The sequence below is a fragment of the Trichechus manatus genome, unplaced genomic scaffold, assembly GCF_000243295.1.
Source record: "Trichechus manatus latirostris isolate Lorelei unplaced genomic scaffold, TriManLat1.0 scaffold00076, whole genome shotgun sequence".
Taxonomy (NCBI): domain Eukaryota; kingdom Metazoa; phylum Chordata; class Mammalia; order Sirenia; family Trichechidae; genus Trichechus; species Trichechus manatus.
The window spans coordinates 12794238-12811929 of NW_004444012.1; the positions used below are offsets into that span (position 1 = coordinate 12794238).

At 41.9% G+C, this 17692-nt stretch overlaps 1 pseudogene; it reads left to right on the plus strand.

Annotated features, from left to right (window-relative positions):
- Positions 1-9099: 9099 nt before the first annotated feature.
- Positions 9100-17679, plus strand: LOC111821309 (E3 ubiquitin-protein ligase RNF4 pseudogene; annotated as a pseudogene).
- The last annotated feature ends 13 nt before the right edge of the window (positions 17680-17692 follow it).

Sequence of the window (17692 nt, forward strand, 5' to 3'; positions counted from 1 at the left end):
AAGAGCATAGGTGTTTGATTTTTAGAAGATCCCAGTTATCTAGCTTATCTGTTGGGGTTTGTGCATTGATGGTTATGGTTTGTATCCTGTTAACGCCGTGTATTAAGGCCTGTAGTGTTGGTCCTATTTTCCTTAAATTATCTTTTAACACATTGATTTTATGAAGAATTGTCCTAAAGCTGCCACCATCATCATTATTAAATAGTGAAAATAAAGAAAAAATATCACAAACTCCTTCAGTCTTCTATGACAGAGATGACCACCTTTTGGATTCCTGGGTCCTACTGTGTATAGGTGACTCTCAGTGGGGACATATCACTTCCAGTTTTATTGTTACAGTTTTAAAAATTTAATCGTTATTAAACAGTTCTTGCATTTCCTTAAATTCCCCTTTAAGAAGAATTTAGAAAGGCCTAAGAAACCAGAGAAAGTATATGATTTGATGCAGGTTCTAGAACTGCAGAGACAGGAAATTTATACAAGCAGAAAGAAAGAAAAAACTCCACTTATTAATCCCACCACCCAGAGAGGAACACTTGTCAGTGTTCATTTTGTGGTGGGTAACTTTTCAAGGAGATTTTTGTGATTTTAAAAGTGGTTATTATTATTGTTTATTAAAAAAAAAAACTTAAAAAAAATTATTTTATATCTCATTTTTTTCCATTAACTGACCAGGAGCAAGTGACAGTGAGAAAAAGCTGGAAGGTGGCAGCCATGGATTAAGGGAGTTCACCAAGGCAAAAGGGAAAAAATGCCTCTGGAGGAGAGAGCCCAAAGATGCAGGAATGCAAGTTAGAATTCAGTAGTTTTAACCTGGATCTGCTCTGTTGACGTAAGGACCTATCAGGAAAAATGAGATGAAACTGGGCCTGTAACTTAGTGGTTTGTGTGTAATATTCCTCAAGGATGGTGTTCAAATCTTGGCAGCTGTGGCAGTCACCCTGTTTACCCACCACCACCGCCCCTGGGCTTTTACAGCACCGGCATTTACCTGTCTTAACGCACCTCAGGTGCTGTCAACAGATGCTACTTCTGACCCCACGTGTATATGCTTGTGTATGTATGTGTATATTAAAACAAACCATATTAATCTTTTCACTTAAAGCAATTCTCAACTCAAATTCTCAGCTGAACACACCTCCAGGAAAAGGACCAGAAGTATACACAACAAACCCTTAACAATGTTTCCCTAGGGGCAGGGGGGCAAAATGGCGGGAGACAGATGACTGCGGACTGATTTTTATTCAGTATTCTTCTATATGATTTGAATCTTAACAGTGGGCATATATTCACATACTACTTTTTGTATTAGTTTTCTATTGCTTCTGTAACAAATTACCACAAACTTAGTGACTTAAAACATGACAAACTTACTATCTTACAGCTCTGTAGGTTAGAAGTCTGACACAGGTCTCACTGGGCTAAAATCAAGGTGTTGACAGGATTGTATTCCCTTTGGAGGCTTTGGGGGAGAATCCATTTCTCTGCCTTTTCCAGCTTCTTGAGGCTGTGGGCATTCCTTGGTTAGTGGCCCTCTTCCTCCATCATCAAAGCCAGTAACTGTAGGCTGAGTCCTTATTACATCGCATCAGTCTACCTCTTCCCATTTAAAGACACTTGTATTTCCACTGGAGTCCCTGGGTGGTGAAAAGAGTAAATGTGCTTGGCTGCTAACCCAGAAGTTGGAGGTTTGAGTCCACCCAGACTTGCCTTGGAAGGGAAAATCAAACACTGAAAACTCTATGGAGCATAGTTCTACTCTGCACACATGGGGTCGCTATGAATTGGAATTGACTCTACTGAAACTGTTTGGTTGGTGATTACACTGGGCCCACCTGGATAATCCAGGCTAATCTCCCTATTTGAAGGTCAGATAATTAGCAGCCTTAATGCCATCTGCAAACTAAATTCCCCTCTACCGTACAGTAATATTTATATGTTGCAGAGATTAAGTTGTGGATATCTTTGGGAAGATGGGAGAGCATTATTCTGCCTACCCCACTCTTGTAGTTTAAAAAAACAGTAGAACTTCTGGAAGAGCGTTTAAGGAAAATAGGGAAATTTCACTTTAAATGAGTGGCAGAATCTGGGTCTTCCCCACACTGGACTCATTTTCTTTTATTCTTTTTTGTACTTTCCAAATGTCCTATTATAAGCAAATTAACTTACTGCCAGAGAAAACAACACGAAATGTCAATGCAAAAATAATCCCACACATCTTGGTGCTGGTTCCTGCTTACCTACTTTCCCTTACTTTCTCATAATCTTCTAATCTTTGCCCTGTTCTCTAAGTCACTCAATTACTCCTTCTACCAACTGCTCCTCAGAAAGTGCCCCAAAGTGATTTTCTAGGGGAAAGAAGGAGGCCTTTGGAATCAGATGGACCAGTGTTTGAATCTCAGCTCATGTGAATTTGGGCAAGTATCTTACCTCTCTGAGTCTCAGTCTCCTCACCTGTAAACTAACACCTACCTTCTTGGTTGTTCTGTGGATTGGAGCTCAGTTTTTAAGGTATGTAAAGATCAGCTGAAATCTTATTAAAATGCAGGTTGTTTTCAAGTCTAGGGAGGAGCCTGAGATTCTGCATTTCTTATGCCCATGCTGGGGGTCCAGGACCACACTTTAAATAGCAAGGGATTAGATAGTTTGAAAGACCCTGGTACAAACGAGGTATTCGGTGGTAGCTCTGCTCTTCTCCAGGGGTCCTAGCTTTTCTATTTGGATGAGCCCATCTCAGAAACCTGCAGACTGAGGCCTACCTGAGTGCATTCAGACTCATTTGAACTTGAATTTATTCCATACTTTCTTCTTCTTCAATTTCCCTCTTAAATCCTTTTTATTTTCCCCACTTTTTTTTTTGTATAATAGCAACACCAAGCCTCTGTACTTTTAACTTTTATTATTTTGCATACATGTTCATTTGTTTTAAAGCAGGAAATTTATACAAGCAGAAAGAAAGAAAAAACCCGACTTATTAATCCCACCACCCAGAGAGGAACACTTGTCAGTGTTCATTTTGTGGTGGGTAAATTTTCAAGGAGATTTTTGTGATTTTAAAAGTGGTTATTATTACTGTTTATTAAAAAAAAACAACTTCAAAAAATAATTTTATATCTCTCTAATTGCCATTTATTGAATTGTGTCCCCCAAAAATATCCGTCAACTTGGCTGGTCATGATTCCCCATATTGTATGATTTTGTACCATTTTGTAATCTGATGTGATTTCCTTATGTTGTAAATTCAATCACTATGATCTAATAAGATGGATTAGTGGCAGTTATACTGATGTATACAAGATTGGATAGTGTCTTAAGCCAATCTCTTTTGAGATATAAAAGGGAGAAGCGAGCAGAGACACATAGGAACTTCATACCACCAAGAAAGCAGTGCCAGGAGCAGAGCACATCCTCTTGACCTGAGGTTCCTGTGCTGAGATGTTCCCAGACCAAGGGAAGAGTGATGCATCACAAGGACCTTCCTCCAGAGACGACAGAGAGAGAAAGCCTTCTCTTGGAGCTGATGCCCTGAATTTGGACTTGTAGCCTACTGGACTGTGAGAGAATAAACTTCTCTTTGTTAAAGTCATCCACTTGTGGTGTTTCTGTTATAGCAGCACTAGATGACTAAGACGCTAATGAAAACCAAATCCACTGCTGTCGAGTCGATTCTGACTTATAACAACCCCGTAGGGTTTCCAAAGCTGTAAATCTCTATGGGAGCAGACGGCCACATCTTTCTCCCGCAGAGCCAATGGTGGTTTTGAACTGCCGGTCTTTCATTTAGTAGTGGGTCATTTTAACCACTGCACCACCAGGGCTCCTTCTAATGAAAACATGTCATAAGTAAAAATAATTCAGAGAACTACACTGTTGGTGGAAATGTAAAATGGTACAACCACTTTGGAAATCGATTTGGCACTTCCGTAGAAAGCTAGAAATAGAAGTACCATATGATCTAGCAATCCTGCTCCTTGGAATATATCCTAGAGAAATAAAAGCTGTCACATGAATAGCTATATGTACAACCATGTTCATTGCAGCACTGTTCACGACAGCAAAAAGATGTAAACAACCTAGGCGTCCTAAACAAATTATGGTATATTCACACAATGGAATACTGCACAACGATAAAGAACAATGATGAATCTGTGAAACATAACACGGAGGAATCTGGAAGGCATCATTCTGAGTGAATTTAGTCAGTCACAGAAGGTCAAATATTGTATAAGGCCACTATTACAAGAACTCAAGAAAAGGTTTAAACACAGAAGAAAACATTCTTTGATGGTTACGAGGGTGGGGAGGGAGGGTAAGGGTTATTCACTAACTAGATAGTAGACAAGAATTATCCTAGGTGAAGGGAAGGACACCACACACTACGGGGGAAGTTAGCAAAACTGGACTAAACCAAAGCTAAGAAGTTTCCTGAATACAATCAAACACTTCAAGGGACAGAGTAGCAGGGGTGGGGGTCTGGGGACCATGCTTTCAGGGGACATCTAGCTCAACTGGCATAACAAAGTTTATTAAGAAAATGTTCTGCATCCTACTTTGGTGAGTGGTGTCTGGGGTCTTAAAAGCTAGCAAGTGGCCATCTAAGATGCATCAATTTGTCCCAACCACCTGGAGTAAAGGAGAATGAAGAACACCAAAGACACCAGGAAAGTATTAGCGCAAGAGGCAGAAAGGGCCACATAAACCAGAGACTGCATCAGCCTGAGACCAGAAGAACTAGATGGTGCCTGGCTACCACCAATGACCACCCTGACAGGGAACACAACAGAGACTCCCTGATGGAGCAGGAGAAAGGTGGGGTGCAGAACTGAAATTCTAGTAAGAAGACCAGACTTAATGGTCTGACTGAGACTGGAGGAACCCCAGAGAGCATGGCTCCCAGACTCTCTGTTAACCCAGAACTAAAATAATTCCCGAGGCCAACTCTTCAGACAAAGATTGGACTGGACTGTGGGACATCAAAATGATACTCGTGAAGAGTGTGCTTCTTAGCTCAAGTAAATATATGAGATTAAACGGGCGGCTTCTGTTCAGAGGTGAGATTAGAAGGCAGAGAGGGTCAGGAGCTGGTTGAATGGACACGGGAAATTAGGGGCAGAAAGGAGGAGTGTGCTGTCACAGTATAGGGAGAGCAATTAGGGTCACATAACAATGTGTGTATAAGTTATTGTATGAGAGACTCACTCGAACTGTAAACTTTCACTTAAACTACATTAAAAAAATTAAAAAAAAAATAATTCAGAGAACTGGTAAATGCTGTCTTTTTTAGTTTTTGTCAACAACCAGTTCCACAATATCATTGGCCTGTTGCTTTTTAGTTGTCTTTCTTATGAACCCTTGAGGTAAAAGTTAAGGTTTTTCTTTAATAAAATAAAATAATTTTTAAAAAAAGTCTATGATGTTGTCATCAGGTTTTTAGTGGCAAAAATTAGCCTGTCGCTTCCTGGACTCCAGGCTTTTAGAAAAAAAATTAAACATTAACATTTTGGGTCCTAAATATCTTAAAAGAAATAATAAAGTATCTGTGAATACCTTGATGTGAAACCTTAAGCATAAAAACTATTCTCATACTTTGGAGAGCTACAAGCAGGGCTGATAGAAACAAAACAAAAACAACGAGTAGATATCATTAAAAATAACAGTTGATCATGTATGAAGCACTTACTATGCATTAAAGTTTGTACGTGGATTAGCTCCTTTTACTGGGTGCAGAATTATTTGTCTTCTTTGGTCCTCCAAAACATAGATGATTAAAAAGTTGAAAATAGAACCTATTACATTTCTTTCTCAAGAAACTGAGGAGCTATTTCTCTCTTTGCTGAAACACACAAGCCCAAGTGAAACCTGCAGTGATGTTCGGGATGTCTACCCTCCACTCCTCCATAAACCACTTCCTCTTCTTACTGTTTTCACCCAGAAAAAAAAAAAAAAAACCAAACCAATGACAGTGTTGTTTGAAGTGGCTTCCTAGGTAGCCTTAGCTGTCTGTAAGTGCTGCCATTTTCATCAACTGAAGAGTCAATGGTATCTTAGGTCAGGTTCTTACAGAAGCAGGCCCTGAGCAAAGGATTTGGGTGCAAGTGCCTTACTAAGAAAGGGTTCCAGGAGAAACCAGTAAGGGAGTGGGGAAGCAGGCACTCAGCCTGCTCCCAAGGGGAGTTCTAGAACAAAGCCTCAAAGCCAATGAGCTGGGCTTTGGTACTCCCCATCAGCCTGCCTTTGGCCTTAAGCTGCCCAGGGGTGAGGGTGGGGTGAAACACAAAACTCCGAACGTACTTCCAGCTTTCTGTGTCTGAGGGTAATATGCAGGTGCTAGCTGTCAGCAGCAAAATATGCAAAAGCTGGGATCTGGGTGGGGCATCAGTCAACTACTGTGAGTGTCCTGTTTAACTTCCTGTGCTGGGTGCACAGCACATGCGATGCCAAATTCTCACTAAAATTCTAATTTTCTAAGAGGCTAGCATTAAAGTGGAGCCCTGGTGGCTCAGTGGTTAAAAGCTTGGCTGCTGTCTTAGTCACCTAGTGCTGCTATAACAGAAATACCACAAGCGGATGGCTTCACCAAACATAAATTTATTCTCTCACAATCTAGTAGACTAAAAGTCCAAATTCAGGGTGTCAGCTCCAGGGGAAGGCTCTCTCTGTCAGCTCTGGAGGAAGGTCCTTGTCATGAAGTTTCCTCTGGTCTAGAAGCTTTTCAACGCAGGGACCCCAGGTCCAAAGGATGCACTATTCTCCTGGCTCTTGCTTCTTGGTGGTATGAGGTCCCCATGTCTCTGCTCACTTCTCTCTTTTATATCTCAAAAGAGATTGACAAGATATAACTTAATCTTGTAGACTGATTTCTGCTTCATTAACATAACTGCCACTAATCCCATCTCATTAACATCACAGAGATAGATTTACAACACATAGGAAAATCACATCATATGACAAAATGGTGGCCAATCACACAATACTGGGAATTGCGGCCTAACCAAATTGATACACATATTTTTTGGGGACACAATTCAATCCATGACAGCTGCTAACCAAAAGGTCATCAGTTTGAATCCACCAGCCGCTCCTTGGAAACCCTACGGGCGGTTCTACTCTGTCCTATAAGGTTGCTATGAGTCAGAATCTACTCTAACCCGACATGGCTTAGTATTAAAATGTGACAGTCATTGGACTCAGACCTGAGTTTGAGTCCCAATTCCACAAAAGGAATTAGAAAAGTCATATTACTACCTTGACCTTTGTCAGTATACCAATAAAATGGGATAATTATTCCTATGTCATAAAGGTTATGGAGTGTCTACTCTGTGCCAGGTCTGCTCCACCGCTGTTCTGAGAAGAATATGAGATGAGAAGGGCTCTGTAAAACATAAAGCTCTAGGCATTGCTTTTACATACAGTGTTTCTTTGTTTCCACAGATCAGTAGAACAAAGAAAATTAGCTAAAACCACAATAGGAAGATCAGTAAAACCTGAGAAAGCCAGAACCTGTGTAAGGTGGAAACCTGTCAGAGGAGGAAAACTCAAATATTTTCCACTAAAACGAGAGACAGAAAAAGTGGTAAGGCTGTGCCCTGTCAAAGGTGGAGAACTTGCAAGATTCGGAAAAACAAGGCAGTCGGCTCGAGTTCCAGCTCTCACAGGTTCCACTGTATAAGGGAAAACTTCTTGGCAGTGAGCTGGTGGAAAAAGAAACCTAGAATTCCTTTCCCTAAAGGGCTTTAGGAAACAAGACTCACTCTGGACAGCTCTCTAAGGCTAGTCTGGAGGTAAAGCCCAGGGAATTAATGAAACATAATTGTATTCTCAGAACCTTCCAGTCCTCTCTCAGTCATGCTTCATCCTCTTCCATCTCTCTTAACCTTTCCCAGCCTCAGTTATTTACATGTAAAATATAGGGTTCTCAACACTAGCTGGCGATGGCAAGGTAAGCAAGTCGCTTGTGTACTGTAGCCTCAGCTGCTAGATTTCTAGGATGGGGAGTGAGTGCCCAAGCTCAAGCTCGGCAGACTGAGGTGAGCCCAGTCCCCAGGACTGCAATGCAGGTTAGAGATTTCAACTCCAATCAGACCCAACACCCTCCTTTTTATAACAACTGTTTTGTAGTGCCCTTTTTTACTAACCAACCGGCCCAGGGCCTCTGTAAACCATTGAAGACTGAGAGGTGTGCTATACTGATGGCTTATTTAGATATAGTATTTCTGGCTTTGGCGTGATTCTCTGAAATGGTGAAAATCTTTAGGTAAAATTCCAAAACCAAGCAAACCAAAAGCCAAAATATATCTTCCTTTGATTTGCTTAGTAGTTGCATTCCTGGAAAGTTCAGTGGATATAGACCTGGCACACAGTAACCTGTTGTCGTCCGGTTGATTCCGACTCATAGTGACTCTATAGGACAGAGTAGAACTGCCCCATAGGGTTTCCAAGGAGCGGCTGGAGGGTTCGAACCATCAATCTTCTGGTTAGCAGTCGAGCGCTTCAACCACTGTGCCACCAGGGCTCATAATGCATGGTCAATAAATATTCAAAGAATAAATTAAAATAATTGAAAAAGAAAACGTTTTTACATGTGATTGTAAACTCAGATTATAAGCAGGTTTTTCATACATTCTCTCTCTCGCGCGCGCGTGTGTGTGTGTGTGTGTGTGTGTGTGTGTGTGTGTGTGTGTGTGTGTGTGTGTGTGTGTGTGTGTACACGTAGGGGAGGAATTCCAAAGTTTTGGGACTCCTGGCTCTCAGCTCCCAAATACTCCTTGCGACCTCAAAATTCGAACGACCAAAAATAGCCCCACAAATTTCCAGAATGACCCCTACGTAGACGTACTGCCCCATGGAGAACCACTGGTCTAGAGAGTAGGGTTTTGCTGAGTTAAGGACAAGTGATTAAAAAAAAAAAAAACCGGCCCCTTCCCTTTCTCGGAAAGCACCAGGCTTCCGAGGAAGTGGAAACTAAGGACGGGAAAGTCCCCTTTTCTAACCTGCATCTGCGCTTTTGCCCAGATACTGGTGACGAACCACTGTGAGCTCGGGGTTTGACTGGGCAGTTGAGAAACTATAAAAGCGGATTTAAAGGGGGTGGGTGGGGGGAAACCCAGCGTTTTTTCCCTCCTGTCGGTGGGTGTTTGCGCCGCGACGCCCCTCTTGGTAGCTTTGGCTCTGCTTGGTGGGTTGTCCTGCCGGCCTGGGTACGACCACCGTGAGTGTCCCCTCCCTCTGCTTCTCCCCCTCTATCCACCAGTTCTCCTTCCAGGCCCTGGTCCGGTGTAGCCGGGCCCTCGTCTGGCTCACTCGGGGCTAGGTCCGGGACTGGGAAGCCGCGGAGAGGCCGGGAAGTGGCGAGCCGCTGAGGCGCACGCTTCCTGCTCTCTTCTCGCCGGAAGGCTGCCGGGGTAGGATTGGGCCGAACGGCACAAAGTATCTAGGTCACTGTGAGCTGTTGGGTGGATGGGTGGGGCCGGGAGTGTTGCTTTCCAAGCGGCACGGCCTGGTCCCGGGGGCTCTCTTTCCTCGGGAGCGGCGGAAGGGAGCAGAGGCAAGCAGGTCCGAAAGGCAAACAGTCTAAGGCTGTGGTCCGGCGAGAGGCAGGTGTCCGCGGGGTCCGAGGGGAGCTCTGTCTAGATAAGTACATGGGCGTCAGGTGGAGGGCTGAGCATTGCGCACTTATCCAGCTTCCACCCAGTTCGCTCACGGGCTTAACCCTTCCTGACCAGGTTCTAGGGCTTGCGTCTAAATTCCGGCGGTATCATAACGGTTTCTGTAGCATTTCTATGGCAGTTTACGTGTTTGTTTTGGTAAAAGCTTTATTGAACTTTTTGCATACCATACAATTCGCCCATTTAAAATATACAACTCTGCGGTGTCTAGTATATTCAGAGTTGTGCAACCATCACCACAGTCAGTTTAGGAACATTGGCATCACTTCAAAAGGAAACCATGTACCTAGTAGCATTCACTCCCCATTTCTCCCCAATCCCCAATTCCCTAGGCCTAAACCCCAAATCAAATCCAGTGCTGTTGAGTCCATTCTAACTGTGTCTCATTCGATTTGGCTATTCTGGACGTTTCATATAATTGGAGTCATATGATATGTGGTCTTTTTATGACTTGCTTCTCACTTAACATGTTTTCAAAGATCATCCACGTTGTAGCATGTATCAGTACTTCATTCCTTTTTATTGCTGAATAATACTCATTGTGTGGTATACCACACTTTGTTTATCCATCCGTTAATGGGCATTTGGGTTGTTCCTACTCTTTGGCTATTATGAATAATGCTGCTATGAACATTTATATGCAACTTTCTGTGTGTACCTATGTTTTCATTTTTGTTGGGTGTATATCTAGGAGTCAAATTGCTGGGTCATATGGTAACTGTTGTGGCTTGAATTGTGTCCCCCAAAAATCTGTCTCAACTTGGGTAGGCCATGATTCCCAGTATTCTGTAGTTGTCCACCATTTTGTGATCTGATGTGATTATCCTCATGTCATAAATCCTAACCTCTATGACTTAATGAGGCAGGATTGGAGGCAGTTATGTTAATGAAGCAGGACTCAATCTACAGATTAGGTTCTATCCTGAGTCATTCTTTTTTTGAGATATAAAAGAGAGAATCAAGCAGAGAAGAGAGGGACCTCCTACCACCAAGAATGAAGAGCTGGGAGCAGAGCACGTCCTTTGGCCCTGGAGTCCCTGCGCTCAGAAACTCCTAGACCAGGGGACGTTTGAAGACAGGGACCTTTCCTCAGAGCCAACAGAGAGAGAAAGCCTGCCCCTGGAGCTGGCACCCTAAATCTGGACTTCTAGCATCCTAAACTGTGAGAGAATAAATTTCTCTCTGTTAAAGCCATTGCTTGTGGTTATTTCTGTCATAGCAGCATTAGATAACTAAGACAGTAGCTCTATGTTTAACCTTTTGAGGGACTACCAGACTGTTTTCCAAAGCTACTGCACCATTTTACATTCCCACCAGCAATGTATAAGAGTTCCAATTTCTCTATATCCTTGCTACCACTTATTATCTGTCTTTTTGAATACAGTCATCCTGTTGGGTGTGAAATGGTATCTCATTATGGTTTGATTTGCATTTCCTTAATGGCTAATGATATTGAACATCTTTTCATGTATTTATTGTCCATTTGCATATCTTCTTTGGAGAAATATCTATTTAGATCCTTTGCTTATTTTTAGTTGGGCTATTTGTCTTTTTATATTGAGTTGTATGAGTTCTTTATATCTTCTGGATACCAGTACCAGTAGCCATCAAGTTGATTCCGACTCATGGCAACCCCATGAGTGTCAGAGTAAAACTGTGCTCCATGGAGTTTTCAATGACTGATTTTTGGAAGTAGATCTCCAGGCGCTTCCTCTGAGGCACTTCTGAGTGGACTCAGGCCTCCAGTCTTTCACTTTGCAGCAGAGCAGGATAACCATCTGCACCACCCAGGAACATATTCTGGATACAAGTCCCTTATCAGATATATGATTTGCAAATATTTTCTCCCATTCTGTGGGTTGTATTTTCACTTTCTTGATGGTATTGTTTGCAGCACAAAAGTGTTTGTTTTTTTTTTTAGAATTTTGACTAAGTCCAATTTATCTATTTTTTAATCACTTGTACTTTTGGTGTCACATCTAAAAAAAGTGTCTATTCCAAAGTCATGAAGATTTTCACCTGTTTTTCTCAAGACTTTTATAGTTTTAACTCTTAAATTTAGGACTTAGATCTATTTAGTTAATTTTTATATATGGTTTGAGGTGGGGGGGCAGCTTATGGTTTACAAAGTGCTTTCTCAATCCATTAACTCATCTGTTGACATTTCATCTCCCCTGTGATGGTAATAAAAAGTTCCCTTCACCCTGGCAATAATGGCATGGATCAAAAAACAGAAAACAACAGATGTTGGTGAGGTTGTGGGGAGATTGGAACTCTTATACACTGCTGGTGGGATTGTAAAAGGGTACAACCACTATGGAAAATGGTATGGTGCTTCCTTAAAAAAAGCTAGAAGTAGAGACACCATATAAGCCAGCAATCCACTCCTAGGTATATATCCTAGAGAAATAACAGCTGTGACATGAATAGACATATGCACACCCATGTTCATTGCAGCATTATTCACAACAGTAAAAAGAGAAACAACCTTAGTGCTCATCAACGGACAAATGGATAAACAGTGGTACATACACACAATCAAATACTATGCAGTGATAAAGAAGAATGATGAATCTGCGAAACATCACAACATGGATGAATCTGGAGGACATTATGCTGAGTGAAATAAGTCAATCACAAAGGACAAATATTGTATGAGACCAATATTATAAAAAGTCAAAAATAGGTTTACACATAGAAAGAAACATTCTTTGATGGCTACCAGGGGTGGGAGGGGGAGGGAGGGAGAATCACTAACTAGATAGCAGACGCATGTTAATTCTGGTGAAGGGAAAGGCAATACTGTAATACAGGGGAAGTCGGCACAAAGTGACCAAGGCAAAGGAAGACACTGAGAGGTATGCAAGAATAAAGGGCAACTATGGTAAATCCTATAACGTATATAATCCTGCAACAACAGTAATGACAATTATTTGTGAATAGATACATAGGTAGATCTGTATGCTAAATAGGTGTGGGAGGTCATATGGGAGTACACCTACATGCATATATATAGGTATAGTTATGGACATTTCTACATACATATTTGTATATGCTGCATGTATATTCATATACATAATAGAACACATAGGGGCACAGTTATGGAAACTTCTTAGATATAACCAAACTCCTCGCAGGGCTGTTACAGGGATTGAGGGCTAAGGACCATAGTCTCGGAGGACATCTAGGTCAATTGGTATAACATAGTTCATAAAGATTATATTCTACGTCCTAGTTTGGTGAATAGCGTCTGGGGTCTTAAAAGCTTTCAGGCGACCATCTAAGACACAACTATTGGTCTCTTCCCGTCTAAAGCAAAGAAGAATAAAGAAAACCAAAGCCTCAAGGAAGCAATGGCCCACATGAACCACAGCCTCCTCTAACCTGAGACCAGAAGAACTAGATGGTGCCCAGCTACCACTACCAACTGGTTTGACCAGGATCACAATAGAGGATCCTGGTTAGAGTGGGAGAAAAATGTAGAACAAAATTCAAGTTCATAAAGACCAGAGACTGGAGGAAGCCCCAAGACTATTGCCCTAAGACAGCCTTCCAGCTTGGAACTGACACCACTCCCGGAGGACACCTTTCGGACAAATAATAGACTGGCCTATAAAATAAACAATAACACACATGAGGAATGTGCTGTTTAGAGCAATAAATTATATGAGACCAAAAGGTCAACATTTGCCCAAAATCAAAGATGAGAAGGGGCAGGGAAACCAGACGAATGGAAAAGGGGAACCCAGAGTAGAAATGGGGAGAGTGCTGACACATTATGGGGACTGCAGCCAGTGTCATGGAACAATTTGTGTATGAATTATTGAATGGGAAACTGATTTGCTGTGTAAGCTTTCACCTAACCCACCATTGCTGCTGCATTGATTCCAATTTATAACGACCCTATAGGACAGTAGATTGGCCCCACAGGGTTTCCAAGGAGCCGCGGTGGATTTGAACTGCTGATCTTTTGATTAGCAGCTGTAGCTCACCGTAGCTCTTAACCACTGTGCCACCAGAGGTCCAAACTTTCACCTAAAGCACAATAAAATGTTCAAAAAAAGAAAAGGTTCCCTTTGAGTGAGATCTTACCAGGTGCTAGAGGCTTTACATGTTTATGTCATTTAACTCTCACTACCATTCTAGAAGGAAGGTGTTATTATGCCTTCCGATGAGACAATTCACCAGGGTCAAACAGGGAATCAGAGCTAGAGTTTTGATTCAAAGCCAGGCTTGACTCCAGAATCTAGCCCATGGGCAGTGCATGTGGGTGTGCCCAGGATTTCTCTGTTTAGCTGCCCTTGATGGCACTTGTATTCGTGAAGTTTTTAATAAATCTTCCAGCTTCATCTTTCCATGTAATATCCTCGAAGGCCCTGGGTCTTCTCCTGGGGGCACTTCTATAGAATAGACCTTTGTGTATGTGATTGTCAGTGGCCTGGTTCTCTTAGTTGGAAATCTGTTTGGCTTCCAATTGCTACTTTCCAAAATAGAATAAGTTTTTCTCCTTTCAAATCTCAAAAGGTGAAAGCTTACTGAGATGGGAGAATTCATAAAAGCCAATGACTAGGGTGATCCAAGACAACTATAACTACCAAAGTGGGGGACAGAGGACATTTTTGGAGTGCCTACTTTATATTTGCCAGTGTGCTAGAAACTCTGATTTGTTCCTCATAACTCCCTATGAGGTTGGGTTTTTCGGTTGTGTTTTTAATATATGTGGAATAAAGTGTTTTATTTATTTAAAATATATTTATCTAAATGAATGCAAAATGTAACTTAACACCATTATTGATGTTATTGGTAACAGTAGGTACAGTTTCTGATCACAATTCCAAATTTTTTTTTTTAATATTTTATTGTACTTCAGGTGAAGGCTTACAGAACAAATAGTTTCTCATGAAACAGTAGTACACGTGTTGTTTTACGACATTGGTTAACAACCCCATGACATATTAACCCTCTAACTTCTCAACCTTTTTTTTTTTGGGGAAAATACACATAGCCAAAGATACACCGTTTCAAAAATTTCTACATACACAGTTCAGTGACATTGACTACGCTCTTCCAATTGTGCTGTATATTTTCACTTAAGATGAAGGCTTACAGAACAAAATAGTTTCTCATTTAACAGTTACTACAAATGTTGCCCTATGACAATGGTTAACACAATTCCAAATTTTAAGTAGAGTTTATGTATAAAAAGTGTATCAAAGTAATACATGTTCTGTATTTAATATCTTTGGTAGATACACAATACACTGGTAATGGTTGCCTCTGGGAAGAATGGGGGAGTGGGCATCCAAGGTGGGAGCCATACCTTTCACTGTGATTTTTTTTAACCATGTATATGCATTATTTTTTAATTACAAAAAGAATTAGTTTTTATAAAGGATTTATGTGCTGAGATTTTGAGAACTCAAACAACTATCTAAGTCACATGTCCAAAAGTCACAGAGCCCAGACGCAAACCAAGTCTCTCTGGCTCATGCTTGAACTCTCCACCTATTCTTTCCTAGAACAGAATCTGGGATAAATCTCTTTAAAATTCCATTGTTGCCTCTGCTAGAGAGGGAATCCTGGGCAAGATGAACCTCTTTGTGGACTAAATGGTTCATTTCTTATTAAAAACTCAAATGTGCAAAGAGCTTTTTGCTTTCTCCATTTTTACTTTACAAAAAGAAGTGCTTCCTTGAGATCCCTATAATGACTCCTGGATGAAGTGGTGGCCCTTCCTTGGTGCTTCTCTTCATGTGAGCACCCCTGGAGCTTCTCCTTCTCCCACTCACATCAGGATATGGAGTAGGGAGGGGCACTCAGTGTCAAGAGCAGTGGTCTCCAAACTTTGTTAAAATGCATAACTATCAAAAAAAATTTCCATATACATTATATATAAACATATATATATATACATAACTATATTTTTATACATATTACTGTCAATCTTAAATATTACTAAAGCTTCATTTTTCTCTCACTTTTTCAGGTAAAAATTCAGATTGAGTTGTCTCATCAGTGGCTCCCAGAAGATTCACCCCCTGTGGGAGCACAGCAGTTGTGGAAGTGAAGACAGAGGACTAGGACCAGGATCAGAGTTCAGAGATACTAGAAAATCTGGGCTCTAGATTCTTGTGTAAGCCAGAGAGTGACCAACAACAGTTGCGAGACATTAAGGACTTTAACATTCATTGTAAACTTTGGCACAAATCTCTTACTTCTTTGAAGGCTGGATCCAAAAAGCACAATGAATACAAGAATGTGTCATGGTGGTAGTATGGTCAATTCCAGACAAGCCCATAAACCAGCTGGGGAGGGAGGCCCAACTCCTGCGATGGCCTTGGAAGCAGAACTGATAGAACTCAGGGAAAGTGATGGGGATGAAGTAGTTGACCTCACCTGTGAATCTTTAGAACCCACGGTGATTGATCTAACTCAAAATGACTCCGTTGTGATTACTGAAGAAAGGAGGAGGCCAAGAAGAAACGCAAGGCCACCTGAAGGCCAGACTGTCAGCTGTGTGGTGAGCAGTGATGAGGAAGGATTGGTGAGGGACAGAGATGTGTATGTGATCAGCAGTGTCCACCACAATGCCCTGGAAGGAGAAACTTTAAGTTACCCACTACCTGGTTATATCTGGTGTCGAATTTGCATGGATGGGTATTCAGAGATTGAACAGAGTGGACGATGCATCTATTCTACAGAATGTGGCCACATCTTCTGTAGTCAGTGCCTCTGCAACTCCCTTAAATATACTAAAACTTGTCCAGTTTGTTTGAAAAAAATCCGTGGCCGTGAGTACCACCGCATTTATATATAATGTGTGCTGTATTGTTCAGGACAGGCATCCTGACTGGAGTTTTTCATGCACTGATGCAGGAACTATGGATTGTTGGCATCCAATGCTCTGAGCTCAAAAAGCCTGATTTTTAAGTCTGTTATCTGGAGTATGTAAAAAGCTCTTTTGTTTCTACATGCTATGAGACACTGTTTTTTGTTTTCCTTTGGTTTCATGCTGCAGGGCTGGACTTTGGTTGTCTTGGCGTGCCAGAGACTAGTGGCTGTCCTCAAAGCAATTTTCCCTTTCTTTCCCCTAGTAATCAATTTTTAGTTGGCCGCCTGTGGCCATTTTGGATCATGTAAATGAGGGTACCACCCTAGAGCTGGTGGAGCAAGAAGACAGAAGGAACCTAGAAGACTGACAACTTCACAGATCAGAGCAACCATACAAGTTTCATCTTTGTTTAAGCAACCATTATGTTGGGTCTGGAGCCCTGGTGGCACAATGGTTAAGTGCTCGGCTGCTAACTGATAGGTTGGCGGTTCAAACTCACCCAGTGGCTCCACGAGAGAAAGACCTGGCAATCTACTCCCATAAAGATTAGAGCCTTGAAAACCCTATGGGGCAGTTCTGTTCTGTCACAATAGGGTCGTTATGAGTTGGAATCGACTCAACGGCACCTAACAACAATAACATACTGGGTCTTGGTTAGATTGATGGAAACGATATTCCTCTGGATTTCCTGATTCTGTTGGGAGTAGAAGTCAGTCAGTCCTTTCTGGCCACCTCTCCAACCAGCAGAGTGAAGGGGGTATACTAGCAGGCACCTTTCCCTGCTGAGTCTCCTAGAAGCCTGTGAGGCCAGCCTGGGCAGTGGCCTAGGCAGACTGGAATACGGAGGCGTTGTTCCGTGCTCTCTGGAACCTGCCAGGCCAGAGAGGCACTGCCTTAACCCTGGATTTATAGGTGTGCCTACCTTCGACCACACTGATCAACTCATCAACAAGTCTACATGCATCTTTGTGTACAAACAAATCACCTCATCACCATCTCAGCTGCTCCAGCAGCCTGGCTGGTTCAGAGGCCTTCGGAAGATCCTCCACTGTTTTCCTTTGCAGAGTATCACATGGCACTCACACTTCAGCTTGCACTTTAGATTGGAGGAGGGTGGTTTCTATAGCGCCCTGTCCCTTTCTCGGAGAATGAAATGTGCAATAAAGCTTGTTCTTTACTTGATCATCTATGGTCG